The sequence below is a fragment of the Schistocerca gregaria genome, chromosome 10, assembly GCF_023897955.1.
Source record: "Schistocerca gregaria isolate iqSchGreg1 chromosome 10, iqSchGreg1.2, whole genome shotgun sequence".
NCBI classification, from domain to species: domain Eukaryota; kingdom Metazoa; phylum Arthropoda; class Insecta; order Orthoptera; family Acrididae; genus Schistocerca; species Schistocerca gregaria.
Window position 1 is genome coordinate 198,694,447 of NC_064929.1, and position 15,291 is coordinate 198,709,737.

General features: G+C 41.2%; 1 protein-coding gene across 2 annotated transcripts in view; it reads left to right on the top strand.

Moving 5' to 3' along the window:
• Nucleotides 1-12,931, top strand: part of LOC126293617 (FAST kinase domain-containing protein 4) — a 74,990-nt gene extending 62,059 nt beyond the window's left edge. For both annotated transcript variants that reach the window (XM_049986898.1, XM_049986897.1), the window contains exon 11: nt 12,709-12,931. The gene's annotated coding sequence lies outside the window, so the exon portion shown is untranslated. The remainder of the gene's footprint in view (nt 1-12,708) is intronic.
• Nucleotides 12,932-15,291: the final 2,360 nt, after the last annotated feature.

Genomic DNA, 15,291 nt, shown 5'->3' on the forward strand with positions numbered 1-15,291 from the left:
ATCTTGAAAGAGTAAAGCTCTGAAGAAACTGAGGAAGGATCTTTCTTTTAATATTAGATTCTAAGTCGTGGTTCAAAAACTACCCTGCCTGACAAAAAAAGTGAAAAACTCAGGAGGGGAGAAATAAGCGAATTGAAACTTCACGGCTAGGAAGGGTATGTGATGTTAATTGATTGATTGCAGAGTTGAGGCACCCCTGTGGCTGAGGTGCGTGCACTTATTGGGTTGGCAAAGGTGTCGTGAAGGCACTGCATCCTCTCCAGAGACAAACTGACACACAACTGTTGCAACTGGTCCTCGATATCCTATATACTGGCACTAGGACGAAGAAGATTCTGAAGCCGGTTCCACACATGCTCAATTGGGAAAACATGTCAGTATCTTGTGGACCACAGAGGTACCTAAGCATCGTGCAGGGATTTCCTAGAGATAAGTGCTGTGTGGATAACTGTTGCAAAATGGCAGGCGAGGTAACACACGAGGAGGCAGGATATCAGAGATGTACGGTTGTACTGTCAGAGTTCCCTCAGTCGCCACCAGCCGTAACTGGAAGTAATACTCGATGGCTCCACACATCTCGACATGAGGTGTAACACTGGAGTGTTACTCCAAAACATTGCACGAATGGAGACACCCTCCCCTTCGGCCACTGCCGGCCCCGTCCCCTCCAGTCACTGCCGTGTAATGGAAATTATAACATTCTTAGCGGTTGTTTTACTCGTCATATGAGGCATTCTGTCGCTGCGAAAGTCCTGGAGACAGTTACTGTAAAATTTCAACTTCAGAAAAGTTAAAATTAAAAATCATCTTGTGTCATATTATTTTAAAACACATTTATTGTACCTTAAAACAAAATTAAAGTATTATTACAATGGCAAACAATACTTACAATACAATTGGAGCAGCTACATGCTCACTGCTCAAAAACTAATACCAGACTGACCCCTCTGCCGACATTGCAGCCATTAAAATAACTGAGAATACATATATAAACATATGTCTGCTCAGTACAGTAAGTACACTACGATATTAGTACATGTCTGTTAATTCTTTCAAGAATAAACTCTCAAATAAGAATTTACAATAATATGAATATGTTGTTGTTGTTGTGGCTTTCAGTCCTGAGACTGGTTTGATGCAGCTCTCCATGCTACTCTATCCTATGCAAGTTTCTTCATCTCCCAGTACCTACTGTAACCTACGTCCTTCTGAATCTGCTTACTGTATTAATCTCTTGGTCTCCCTCTACGATTTTTACCCTCCACGGTGCCCTCCAATACTAAATTGGTGATCCCTTGATGCCTCAGAACATGTCCTACCAACCGATCCCTTCTTCTGGTCAAGTTGTGCCACAAACTTCTCTTCTCCCCAATCCTATTCAATACTTCCTCATTAGTTATGTGATCTACCCATTTAATCTTCATCATTCTTCTGTAGCACCACATTTCGAAAGCTTCTATTCTCTTCTTGTCCAAACTATTTATCATCCATGTTTCACTTCCATACATGGCTACACTCCATACAAATACTTTCAGAAATGACATCCTGACACTTAAATCTATACTCGATATTAACATATTTCTCTTCTTCAGAAACGCTTTCCTTGCCATTGCCAGTCTACATTTTATATCCTCTCTACTTCGACCATCATCAGTTATTTTGCTCCCCAAATAGCAAAACTCCTTTACTACTTCAAGTGTCTCATTTCCTAATCTAATTCCTTCAGCATCACCCGACTTAATTCGACTACATTCCATTATCCTCGTTCTGCTTTTGTTGATGTTCATTTTATATCCTCCTTTCAAGACACTATCCATTCCGTCCAACTGCTCTTCCAAGTCCTTTGCTGTCTCTGACAGAATTACGATGTCATCGGCGAACCTCAAAGTTTTTATTTCTTCTGCATTGATTTTAATACCTACTCCAAATTTTTCTTTTGTTTCCTTTACTGCTTGCTCAATATACAGATTGAATAACATCGGGGAGAGACTACAACCCTGTCTCACACCCTTCCCAACCACTGCTTCCTTTCCATGCCCCTCGACTCTTATAACTGCCATCTGGTTTCTGTACAAATTGTAAATAGCCTTTCGCTCCCTGTATTTTACCCCTGCCACCTTCAGAATTTGAAGGAGAGTATGCCACTCAACATTGTCAAAAGCTTTCTCTAAGTCTACAAATGCTAGAAACGTTGGTTTGCCTTTCCTTAATCTTTCTTCTAAGATAAGTCGTAGGGTCAGTATTGCCTCAAGTGTTCCAACATTTCTACAGAAGCCAAACTGATCTTCCACGAGGTCGGCTTCTACTAGTTCTTCCATTCGTCTGTAAAGAATTCGTGTTAGTATTTTGCAGCTGTGACTTATTAAACTGATAGTTCGGTAATTTTGACATCTGTCAACACCTGCTTTCTTTGGGATTGGAATTATTATTTTCTTCTTGAAGTCTGAGGGTATTTCGCCTGTCTCATACATCTTGCTCACCAGCTGGTAGAGTTTTGTCATGACTGGCTCTCCCAAGGCCGTCAGTAGTTCTAATGGAATGTTGTCTACTCCGGGGGCCTTGTTTCGACTCAGGTCTTTCAGTGCTCTGTCAAACTCTACATGCAGTATCGTACCTCCCATTTCATCTTCATCTACATCCTCTTCCAATTCCATAATATGGTCCTCAAGTACATCACCCTTGTATAGACCCTCTATATACTCCTTCCACCTTTCTGCTTTATCTTCTTTGCTTAGAACTGGGTTTCCATCTGAGTTCTTGATGTTTATACAAGTGGTTCTCTCATCTCCAAAGGTCTCCTTAATTTTCCTGTAGGCAGTATCTATCTTACCCCTAGTGAGATAAGCCTCTACATCCTTACATTTGTCCTCTAGCCATCCCTGCTTAGCCATTTTGCACTTCCTGTTGATCTCATTTTTGAGACGTCTGTATTCCTTTTTGCCTGCTTCATTTACTGCATTTTTATATTTTCTCCTTTCATCAATTAAATTCAATATTTCTTCTGTCACCCAAGGAGTTCTACTAGCCCTCGTCTTTTTACCTATTTGATCCTCTGCTGCCTTCACTACTTCATCCCTCAAAGCTACCCATTCTTCTTCTACTGTATTTCTTTCCCCCATTCCTGTCAATTGCTCCCTTATGCTCTCCCTGAAACTTTGTACAACCTCTGGTTCTTTCAGTTTATCCAGGTCCCATCTCCTTAAATTCCCACCTTTTTGCAGTTTCTTCAGTTTTAATCTACAGGTCATAACCAATAGATTGTGGTCAGAGTCCACATCTGCCCCTGGAATTGTCTTACAATTTAAAATATGAATATAATATAAATGAATATAATAGAGGGAAACATTCCACGTGGGAAAAATATATCTATAAACAAAGATGATGTAACTTATCAAACGAAAGCATTGGCATGTTGATAGACACACAAAGACACTCACAAAATTCAAGCTTTCACAACCCCAGGTTGCTTCATCAGGAAAGAGGGAAGGAGAGGGAAAGACGAAAGGATGTGGGTTTTAAGGGAGAGGGTAAGGAGTCATTCCAATCCTGGGAGCGGAAAGACTTACCTTAGGGGGGAAAAAAAAAACAGGTATACACTCGCGCGCACACGTGCGTACGCACACACCTATCCATCCGCACATATATATATGGGGAAAAAAGGACAGGTATACACTCGCGCGTGCGCACACTCACACACAAACACACACACACACACACACACACACACACACACACACACACACATATCCATCTGCACAACCCATTACATTCAGTCTCCCATCCTTCATCAAAGACACCAACCACTTTCTCGAACGCCTGGAATCCTTACCCAGTCTGTTACCCCCGGAAACCATCCTTGTAACCATTGATGCCACTTCCCTATACACAAATATCCCGCACGTCCAGGGCCTCGCTGCAATGCAGCACTTCCTTTCACTCTGATCACCTGCCACCCTACCTAAAACCTCTTTCCTCGTCACCTTAGCCAGCTTCATCCTGACCCACAACTTCTTCACTTTTGAAGGCCAGACATACCAACAATTAAAGGGAACAGCCATGGGTACCAGGATGGCCCCCTCGTATGCCCACCTATTTATGGGTCGCTTAGAGGAAGCGTTCTTGGTTACCCCAGCCTGCCAACCCAAAGTTTGGTACAGATTTATTGACAACATCTTCATGATCTGGACTCACAGTGAAAAACAACTCCTGAATTTCCTCTCCAACCTCAACTCCTTTGGTTCCATCAGATTCACCTGGCCCTACTCCATATCCCATGCCACTTTCCTTGACGTTGACCTCCATCTGTCCAATGGCCAGCTTCACACATCCGTCCACATCAAACCCACCAACAAGCAACAGTACCTCCATTATGACAGCTGCCACCCATTCCATATCAAACGGCCCCTTCCCTACAGCCTAGGCCTTCATGGCAAACGAATCTGCTCCAGTCCTGAATCCCTGAACCATTACACCAACAACCTGAAAACAGCTTTCGCATCCCGCAACTACCCTCCCGACCTGGTACAGAAGCAAATAACCAGAGCCACTGCCTCATCCCCTCAAACCCAGAACCTCTCACAGAAGAACCCCAAAAGTGCCCCACTTGTGACAGGATACTTCCCGGGACTCTGAATGTGGCTCTCCAGCAGGGATACGACTTCCTAAAATCGTGCCCCGAAATGAGATCCATCCTTCATGAAATCCTCCCCACTCCACCAAGAGTGTCTTTCTGCCGTCCACCTAACCTTCGTAACCTCTTGGTTCATCCCTATGAAATCCCCAAACCACCTTCCCTACCCTCTGGCTCCTACCCTTGTAACCGCTCCCTGTGTGAAACCTGTCCTATGCACCCTACCACCACCATCTACTCCAGTCCTGTAACCCGGAAGGTGTACACGATCAAAGGCAGAGCCACGTGTGAAAGCACCCACGTGATTTACCAACTGACCTGCCTACACTCTGACACTTTCTATGTGGGAATGACCAGCAACAAACTGTCCATTCGCATGAAAGGACACAGGCAGACAGTGTTTGTTGGTAATGAGGATCACCCTGTGGCTAAACATGCCTTGGTGCATGGCCAACACATCTTGGCACAGTGTTACACCGTCCGGGTTATCTGGATACTTCCCACCAACACCAACCTATCCGAACTCCGGAGATGGGAACTTGCCCTTCAGTATATCCTCTCTTCTCGATATGCGCCAGGCCTCAACCTCCGCTAATTTCAAGTTGTCGCCCCTCATACCTCACCTGTCTTTCAACAACTTCTTTGCCTCTGTACTTCTGCCTCGACTGACATCTCTGCCCGAACTCTTTGCCTTTACAAGTGTCTGCTTGTGTCTGTGTATGTGCGGATGGGTATGTGTGTGTGCGCGAGTGTACACCTGTCCTTTTTTCCCCCTAAGGTAAGTCTTTCCGCTCCCGGGATTGGAATGACTCATTACCCTGTCCCTTAAAACCCACATCCTTTCGTCTTTCCCTCTCCTTCCCTCTTTCCTGAAGAAGCAACTGTTGGTTGCGAAAGCTAGAAATTCTGTGTGTGTGTTTGTGTGTTTTATTTATTGTGCCTGTCTACCGGCGCTATCCCGCTTGGTAAGTCTTGGAATCTTTGTTTTTAATATATTTTTCCCATGTGGAAGTTTCTTTCTATATATATGTGTGTGTGTGTGTGTGTGTGTGTGTGTGTGTGTGTGTGTGTGGGCGCGCGCGCGCGAGTGTATACCTGTCCTTTTTTCCCCCTAAGTCAAGTCTTTCCACTCCCGGGATTGGAATGACTCCTTAACCCTCTCCCTTAAAACCCACATCCTTTCGTCTTTCCCTCTCCTTCCCTCTTTCCTGATGAAGCAACCTGGGGTTGCGAAAGCTTGAATTTTGTGTGTGTGTTTGTGTTTGTTTGTTTGTGTGTCTATAACATGCCAATGCTTTCGTTTGGTAAGTTATATCATCTTTGTTTTTAGATATAAATTAAAATAATACATTTATATTTTCTATTAATTACTGGAGACTCCCTTCACAGGAATTATTCCCTTCATTTACAGAGCTTGTGCACTTTGAACTGAAATAGATTAAACAGTTATTTTCTCAGTTATAAGTTTTTCTGGATGAGTTACATATTTTGTTTGCATTTTCAATCCTGAATTAGACTGGGAATTGTACATTTAAATAGGCCTCAATGGGCTGTTATGTTTCAAAATGACGTCCCGTGCTTCTCGACAGAGTGTAGGGGAACGGTGCGGGAGACCTGCACTGCTGTACTAGGCTATGTCCTAGTGGAGGTGGTTTGCCATTGCCTTCCTCAGACCATAATAGTAATGAATGATGATGACGACCCCAGTCATTTTGGGCCAGGTGAAAATCCCTGACCCCACTGGCAATTGAACCTGGGACCCCGTGCTCGGGAAGCAAAAACGCTACCACGAGCTGACTCACCAGTATTGATCATGTGGGATAGCCGTACATTGCTGAGCACAGTGTAATGCCATTCGACAGCAGTCTACGCATCCTGATCACGGTACCATTCCGTACGCAGCAATTTCTGTTGTGGTGTTAACAGCAGCGTACGCAGGAGATGGTAATAGTGATAGTCACCGACCAATGTTGTAGGGTACTACAGAATGTTGTTCTCAGATGGTAGGCACAGACTTGGAGGGGTTGCGATGTGCTCAGTACCCAATATGGTGACCTTTACTTTTGGTGGTCAGACGTGGTCGACTGGAAACTGCCGAGGGGTATGCCTGCCCTCACGTTCCCGTGTAGTCCCACGTCAGATGACTGTCACATCTGAATGCCCAACGCATCTGGGTACTGTACAATTTGATCAGCCCCTTTCGAAATCTGTCTGGTGCTGAGAATGCTCCCTAATACGAGTGTGCCGCATACCTGTGTCCTTAATATTGAGCTTAACATCTGATACTGTTTGTGCCAGTTATATCCATTGTCAGATCTGGTAACAATGCTAATTGTGAACAACATTCTTGTGGCTGTTCTAGCTGTCACAGAGGATTGTGGCTTTTAATCATTTACATAGCATTTGATGGTGAGTATGTACACAAAGTTACATTGACATCCCTCTGTGTATTCTAGGTACTTCACTTTTTCTGTTAGGCTACGTACTTTCGAACATAAAGATATACATAACAAGCAGTAATAATGTGCTGTGGGTGCACACTTTTTTGCATTTATTTAGTAAATTGACACAGAGTCAGTTATATTGTACTGTTTCTTCAACAATGTTATATGTAATTGCAGTGACTGTATTGTCACTGCTAAATCTACAACCATTTTTAGGTTGGAAGCATCTTTGTCATAGTGTTCAGTCTAAAGACAGGCTTGATGTAGATCTCAGCACTAATCTATTCTGTGTAAGTGTCTTAATCTCTGCAAAGCTATTACAACACACATTGATTTGAGCATTTTTTGTATACTCAAACCTGGTGGGAAGTCTTTCTTCATTAATTATCCAACCTGCTGACTTGATCATTCCTCTATAGCACCGAATTCGTGCTGTTCTTCTCTTCTTGTCTGGACTATTTATAATCCGTGTTTTGTATAAAGCTGCACCACCAACAAATAGGAATGGGAAAAACCGCCCAGTTAAAACTGGTACTGATATTTTAGTTCTGAATAACAGGTATTTTTTGGAATTTGTTTGGTCATGGTTATAACAGGTATTTTTATTTTTTACTGACACTCAGGTATAAAACTGTTATACCAGTTTACCATATCAATGGTCCTGAAAATTTTGGTTTTCAAATAAAATATTTTTAAAAACAGGTTTAGTAGGGTGTTCTGCTTGGTTTCATCTTTGAGAAGCTGTTTCTTATGAAAGGGCTGAACTTAGATACAAATACATTACAGAACTAGTATTTCTGAACACATTAAAAAATAAATTTTGACCAATGGATTAATTCATTATTGAAATTTTAACAATTGTCATGTAATCATTCCTGGTAAATGTTATATTTTGCCTACTATCTAAATTGTTCATTTTAATTTTTTGTAAGAGTATTTTGTCAGTAAAAACCAGTTGTATTCAAATTCCCATTAAAAAGAAAACATCTAAATATGTTTGACCAAAACAGACTTTTAATTCAAAATAATTAAAAAGAGAGAATGCTACAAATTGTACACAATGTCTTATAAATTAAAAACTTAACAATTCATTTGTAGTTTACAGCAAAAATAGAAAGTAGCTGATCTGCTGTCTGTGTCTACATAAGGTGTCTTTATTGGCTTTTAGCATTTTGAAATGTGCAACTTAGCACGAAAGATAGAGTACTCTGACCTAGGTTTTCACCTCTTCACTCCGACTATTCCTAATGCCCATATAGTGCACGATCATCAATTATAACATAATTTTTTGATATAACTTCTAGTTGAACAAATATATTTCAAGGAAGACTCAATACATGAAAGTCACAGATAAAGTAAACAGAGTAAGACGTGTGTACACTTTAACAGTCAAATCATAACTGAGTCCGAGTCTAGCGGCCGCTGGCTGGCTGGCCAGTAAGGTGGCGCTGCTGCTGCATGGCTGGCAGACAGCGCCACATGTAGAGGACACGCGTAACTGCGTGGCGGCACTTTGAAAGATCGGCGAGTCACAACACTTTTCCCCCCTTTGAAGTTTTTGCACAGGTCTTGATGGAGGTGGCCTGTAGATTGCTAATGTCCATAGGTGTTGTTTGACTGGCCGTAAAGTCTCGAGGAGGAGGCTTCCCGTACGTACGGAAGTGTCCCCTATGATAACGGGTCAAGATGACAGGAGACGTGGGGGTCAAATCAGCTGGGGCCCCGTGCACCAATCTGCCCGTTGTGGCAAGTCCAGTTGTTATAACAGGAGACACGGGCGATGTGTGCGTGTCCGTAGGAGGAGGAGACGAGTAGAGTTGCTCCGACAGATGATGGTCATCTGGTTCCTGCATGAGCACGTCTCATGGTGGTGTCATTTCTTGTGCTGGCAGTGATATGATGGTGAGAGGACTGCGTTGTGAGTAATGAGAGATTCCAGTATCCTGAGCGTCAGGTAGATCCGAAGGTGGTGTAGCGGCATCCGGAACAGGCGTTGCCGGCACATGAGGCCGAAGCTGGTCCGAATGACGCACTGCAACAACCGTGTCTGTCTGGATTTCATACAGGCGTAGGCCACGGTGTTGTAAGATGTGGCCATGACTCCATTTTGGCCGCCTGCCATATCCCCGTACCCATACAAGGTCATCAGCGGTGAACCAGCCAAGCGAAGGCACCCGCGGCCGTGAGGTGGAAGGCCGCAGAAGATGAAGTAGTGTGCTGGGTTGTCGGCCATGTATGAGCTCAGCCGGGCTGTGGTCGTCCATGGGGGTGAAACGGTAAGAAGCCAGAAATTGGAGAAGTGCATTATCATCAGCAGCAGAAGAAGTCAGGAGCTACCGCATCTGAGCCTTAAATGTGCGGACCAGTCGTTCAGCTTCACCGTTTGACTGTGGATGGAATGGAGGTGCTGTGACATACATGACGCCGTGACGGACACAAAAATCCGCAAAATTGGAAGAGGCAAATTTCGGACCATTATCAATAACAAGAGTAGAGGGAAGGCTGTCCAAAGAGAAATTGCGAGCTAGAGCATTTGTGGTTGCCGCAGTGGTAGGCGACGTGCAACGGATAATGAAAGGAAAGTTAGAGTAGGCGTCAATAATGAGAAGCTAATAAGTACCTAAAAAAGGTCCCGCGAAGTCAGCATGAATACGGTCCCAGGGCTTCTCAGGCGAAGGCCACGATGGCAAAGATAACTTTGGGGCAGCAGCCTATGACGCACAAGGGCCGCAGGCAGCGACAACGTGTACGATTTCAGAGTCGATGCCAGGCCAGTACACATGACGGCGCGCGAGAGATTTTGTGCGAGAGACACCCCAGTGTCCTTGGTGAAGGAGACGCAAGACTGAAGCGCGCAAAGACGCAGGTGCTTTCAGAGGAGCCAAGTGCGACAACAACCGATACATTTGAGGTGAAATCCATGAAAGGAACAGAGAATTACATGTTTGTTCATTCGCGACATGAAATGCCAAGAAGTGCTGTCAAAGACGTTTTTCGTAATCAGACCAGTCTTCCGCCGTCTCGTCATAAGGAGGAAAAAGAGGTAGAGACAACGAAGAGAGACGCCCCGCATTTGATGCCGCAATGAAATCACGAATCGCATTTGTGAGAAGCGTTTCCTGTTCTATCGGACCTTGCAATAGTTGCTCTAAAGTAACCATGGAAACATGTGGGTCAATGATGGGGAAAAAAAAAATCACTACCTCGTTGCCAATTTATATAACTTCTAGTTGAACAAATATGTTTCAAGGAAATCGCAATACATGAAAATCACAGATCAAGTAAACAGAGTAAGACGTGCGTACACTTGAACAGTCAAATCATAACTGAGTTCGAGTCTAGCGGCCGCTGGCTGGCTGGCCGCTTAGGTGGCACTGCTGCTGCATGGCTGGCAGACAGCGCCGCATGTAGAGGATGCACATAACTGCGCGGTGGTACTTTGAAAGATTGGCGAGTCACAACATTTTTGAGCAGAGATTTAAATAATTAGAATCAGGAGGAGAATAATGGTGAACTTTTTAGTGTTCAACCAATCATTACTTTTCAAGAAAAGCAGCAAATGATGGACAGGCTAAACATTCATTTATTTACCTACTTTGTTTAATATTTTGATTCTATGTGTCTTGAAAAGTGTAATGCAGAAGCCTGAGTGAGACCTAGAATATTTCAAGCATCGTTCAGTGCCTACCTTTTTTGGCAGAAATAATAGCAATAAAAAACAAAAAAAAATATTTCAGAAGACAGTTATTTTAAGCAATAAGGCTAAACTGGACATAAAAAAAATCTGAAACCAGTTGTTTCAGCAATAACCGCCTTCCCTACTGACAAATAGTTGTAAAAATAAGACTTCCATACACTTAAATTTATGTTTGAAGTTAACATTATTATTTATAGCTTTTCTTGGTATTTTTGCCAGTCTGCATTTCATATCCTCTCTACTGCTGCTACCATCAGTTCATTTTCTGCCCTAATAGCAAAACTCATCTATTACTTTCCCCATCTTGTAATCTAATTCGAGAATCAGTTGTAATTGAGTTAAATTCCCCACCACCCTTGCTTTTCTCTTCCCAGTGTTCATGTTGTAACTAAAAAATAAAACAATGGAAAGTTCATGATGGGATTAACAACAATATTATAAAGAATATAGATGGTGCTCACCAAATAAATGCAGACAGTCACAATGAAAAAAAACTGATAACCATTTCAGCTCTCAGACAGAAAGGTCCTTCTTTGGGAACAGATATTTGTGTGTGTGTTTTCTATTTCCAAATAAGGCCTTCTTTTCCCAAAGTTCAAATATTTAGCAGTCTCTTTTTATTGTTCCGCCTCCTCTGTTTGGTGAGTAGCAATCTGTTTTCTTCTTACTGTAATGTCTCTTAAAGACTATTCATTCCATTCAACTGTTATTTCAAGTCCTTTTCCATCTCTGACATGATGATATATTACATTACAATTATTTACAGTAGAAATTAATGTATGTAAATGATATAATAGTAAAAAAAACCTGGCTGGTACACAAAAAGAAAAGTGCTGGGAGAGTTTTGAGTGGATGTAGGATTGAACGTAGTTATTACTTGTTTAAGGTAGGCAGTGGAATGCCTTTTGGTGGGATGTAGGGTGGAGCTTGGGAAGAATAGTTCTCGAGTCTATGCACAAACAAAGTGACCACAGTGCAGGTAATATACGTTGTCTAGTCCCAGTCATATGTGATAGCAAGTAACGTGGAATGATGAGAGAGCTGCTAGAAGCATGTGGCATGGAGTATTTCTTAATAGACCATTTTTGGAGGGTAGTGTCTTTGCTATCTTACTCAAGAGCTTGTTCATTGTGGGAGAGGGACTGCTTATCACTACTGACAGGCTGTTCGTGAATGGCAATGCAATGAGGGTGGCAAACATTGTGAAGGAAGCTGTCAAAATGATAGGACTTGTCAGTGTCAATACCCAGTAAGGTGGCAATCTGACCACAAGGTGAAATGAAACAAATTGGGTGTCTGCTGTCTTACACACAAACTTTCACCTACACTCATGTTGTAATTGAATACTATGATTCACATTGTTGTGCCCATTCAAAATCTGTAATCTTCTGTGACTGGACTGCTTTGGTCCCCAAATAACTTAATCCAAAGCCAGATGTATGCAGTTGAGCTACATTGTTGCAGCCTGCGTCAAGTTCTTGTGTCACAGGCCCATAATTTTTATGTATCATATACGAGATACGCTGCAAAGTAATATACAGTATGGCCAAAATAAAAACAGCCTCACACCATAAGCAACACATTGTCATTTTCTTATTTCCGCCCATCTTTCTATAGTGTTGCAGATGTTGTTAATTTTCACAGCTTCCACTGTTATTTGTTGTAGCCTTTTAAAAGTACATTCTACTTTTAAATAAAATTGTTTTCCTAAGGTTTAATATGCATGTTATTGATGCAGGGCCACATTTATCTTGGACATAGCGTATTATGCGATTGAGAAAAATTTTGTAGGAGATTCTTATTTTGAATGTTTTTGCTCTCTTTTAGATTTATTGGCTGTGTCTAAGTCTTCAAAGTTGTGTTGAGTTCTATACTTCATCTTGCGTGTAGATTTTAAAGTTTAAAGATAAATTAATTTATTATTTTTGTTTTTGCAGGTTGCACTGAAGAAGGCACAGTGACTTTGTAGCAATGGACAGGAACTGGACAGTGTGAACAAAGGCAGAAACAGGAATATCTGGACAAGAGAACTGCTCTCTCTCTCCATAATTTATTGTTTTGTCTTTACGTGTGGTGTTAATGTGGTGGTGTGTAGTGCTGCTGATGTCAAACTAACAATGTGACCATTATTTATAAATATTACTATTTAGTTGCTATTCAGAGTAATGTTTTTATTGACTTTCACACCTTCAATCTGCACTGCAGAGTGGATGGTTAGTGTGCTCGTAGTATTGGTACTTTGCACTCATAGCATCCACTGTGACAGTTATGTTATAACTGTCTAAAGGACTCAACAATTGCAAGCTCTTAAAAATTGATATGATGGATATCAATTTATGTGGTACTTATACCTCCTCTCTACAGCAATATGCAATCACCAACACTATTATTCATCATAAAGCACCTACAATACAAAACTAAATTTTGGAGATAATCAGATTATCCTTGATTTGTAAAAAATTATATTTCTTTTAGAAAGCATTTTAAAAATCTGTTTTTATCATTTTGGCAGTGCTTTCCTCGAGAGTTCAACCAAATGTTTTCAAAGAGTAGTATCCCAGATTCCATTTACTTTGGTGGTCCTCTGTTGCATCTGTTGGTTCTAAGTACTATTTAGTGAATTTGCTTATTTATGTTGGCTGTAACATGTTTGAATGAAGTAACTCTGTAACTGAATGAGAAGCTATTTCTTGTGCTTCAGGTAAGTTTAATTTGCTGAGTACTGTTATAGCAATAGAAAGAAGAAATTCTCATCTCAGAAAGAACTGTTTAAAGTTTTAAACATTTAACAGAGTTCTTTGTAGTCATCTTCATAACCACACTGATGCTTGCATGAGGAACAACATATGGGGTGTGCTTGTGTTTCACTAAATTACTTGCATACTGCTCAAAATGATTTGAAACTAGTTAAAGAAAGAAAGAAAACACTCAGTCTTATATTGGACAGAGACCACATTTCATCATTTCAAGTTGACGATGATACAGAAACTAAGAATACAAAAAAATTAGGACAAGGATTCCAAAACTTCTTTAAATGTTTGTGTAATCAAAGTGATAATTCAGAGACATAGACAGTGGTAATTTCAGTCATTTACTGTCCCGTGTGGGATTACAGGAACCAACCTTTTCCCCTCACCCTTTTTCCATTGTGATTTGGTATACAACATTTATTTTTCAAACACACAACACCACATAGTTTGACCTCAAGTTGCATTTTGTGTGGTAGTCATTGACGGTCCCTGCCAGTCAGATGTTCCTTATTTGAGAACTTTGTTTAATCAAAAAAGAGTCAACAAACACATCTAGATGTGACCAGAATTGCTGCTCCATATTGAATCAAGTGCAATGAAAAATACTGTATTTATTTGAGTATAAGATTACTGTAACTACAATATGACCCCATTTTTTTAAGAAGCTCCATGAAAAAAGAAATTATTTTTAACATATTCTGACTAATCAAAATTACAAACTGTTTTATTGATGTAAAGTACGTGCCAAAATGTTAAAATGATACCTATCCTGAACTTATGCTGTTTATTGATTGTCTGCATTTTGATAAAGGTGAAGTATGAGGTCTATTCAAAATATCTACAACTTTGACCACAAAATTTTTCTGTGCTTACTTTTTACTTATTGTGCTTGGTCTCTTTCAAAATACTCTCTTCCACAATTGACACACAACTCTCAATACCATTTCCACTTCCGGAAGCAGTCTTGGTATGCCTTATGTTGGATTGCGCAAAGCGCCATCTGCGAGTTGTCTTTTATCTCACCTATCATTGCAAATCATTGTCCTTTGAATGGCATTTTTCATTTTGGAAATAAGAAAAGGTCCACAGGATCCTGATATGGAGAGTATGGAGGATGAGGCAGCACAGTGATTTTGTTTTTAGTGCAATAGTCATGCATCAACATGGATGAATGTTCATGTGCGTAATCATTATGCTAGAGCCGTGAATTGCCTCACCAAATTTCAGGCCATTTCCTTCTCAAGTAAAGTCAAAGAAAACTGTAAGCATGGCTTTTACATTTGATCTGATCTGACAAGCGTTTTTTGGTATTGGAAAGTGTTTCCCAACCCTTTGTTAAGATTGAACCTCAGTATCCAAAAGCTCATCACAGATTGAGAGGCAAAGGTCTTTCTGGTCTTGGCACATGAGCCATGGGATGAACCTGGCAGCAACGCAATGCATTTCCAAGATGCTGTTCAGGATTTCATGGCGATCCAACTGAAATGTTACATTCTTCCGCAATCTCTTGAACAGTCAGTCTTTGGTTGGCATGTACAGTTTTTTCGATGCTGCCTGTATGAATGTCATTTGTAGATATCAAAGGGTGTCCTGAATGAGGGTCATCTTTAATTTCCATTTGTCCATTTTTAAGCCATGTGAACCATTCATAACACCAAGTATGGCATAAACACTCATCACTGTAGACTTCCTGCATCATTTAGTGAGTTTCTGTAAAGACTTCCTTGAGTTTCATGCAAAATTTAATGTAGATGTGTTGGTTATGTAAAT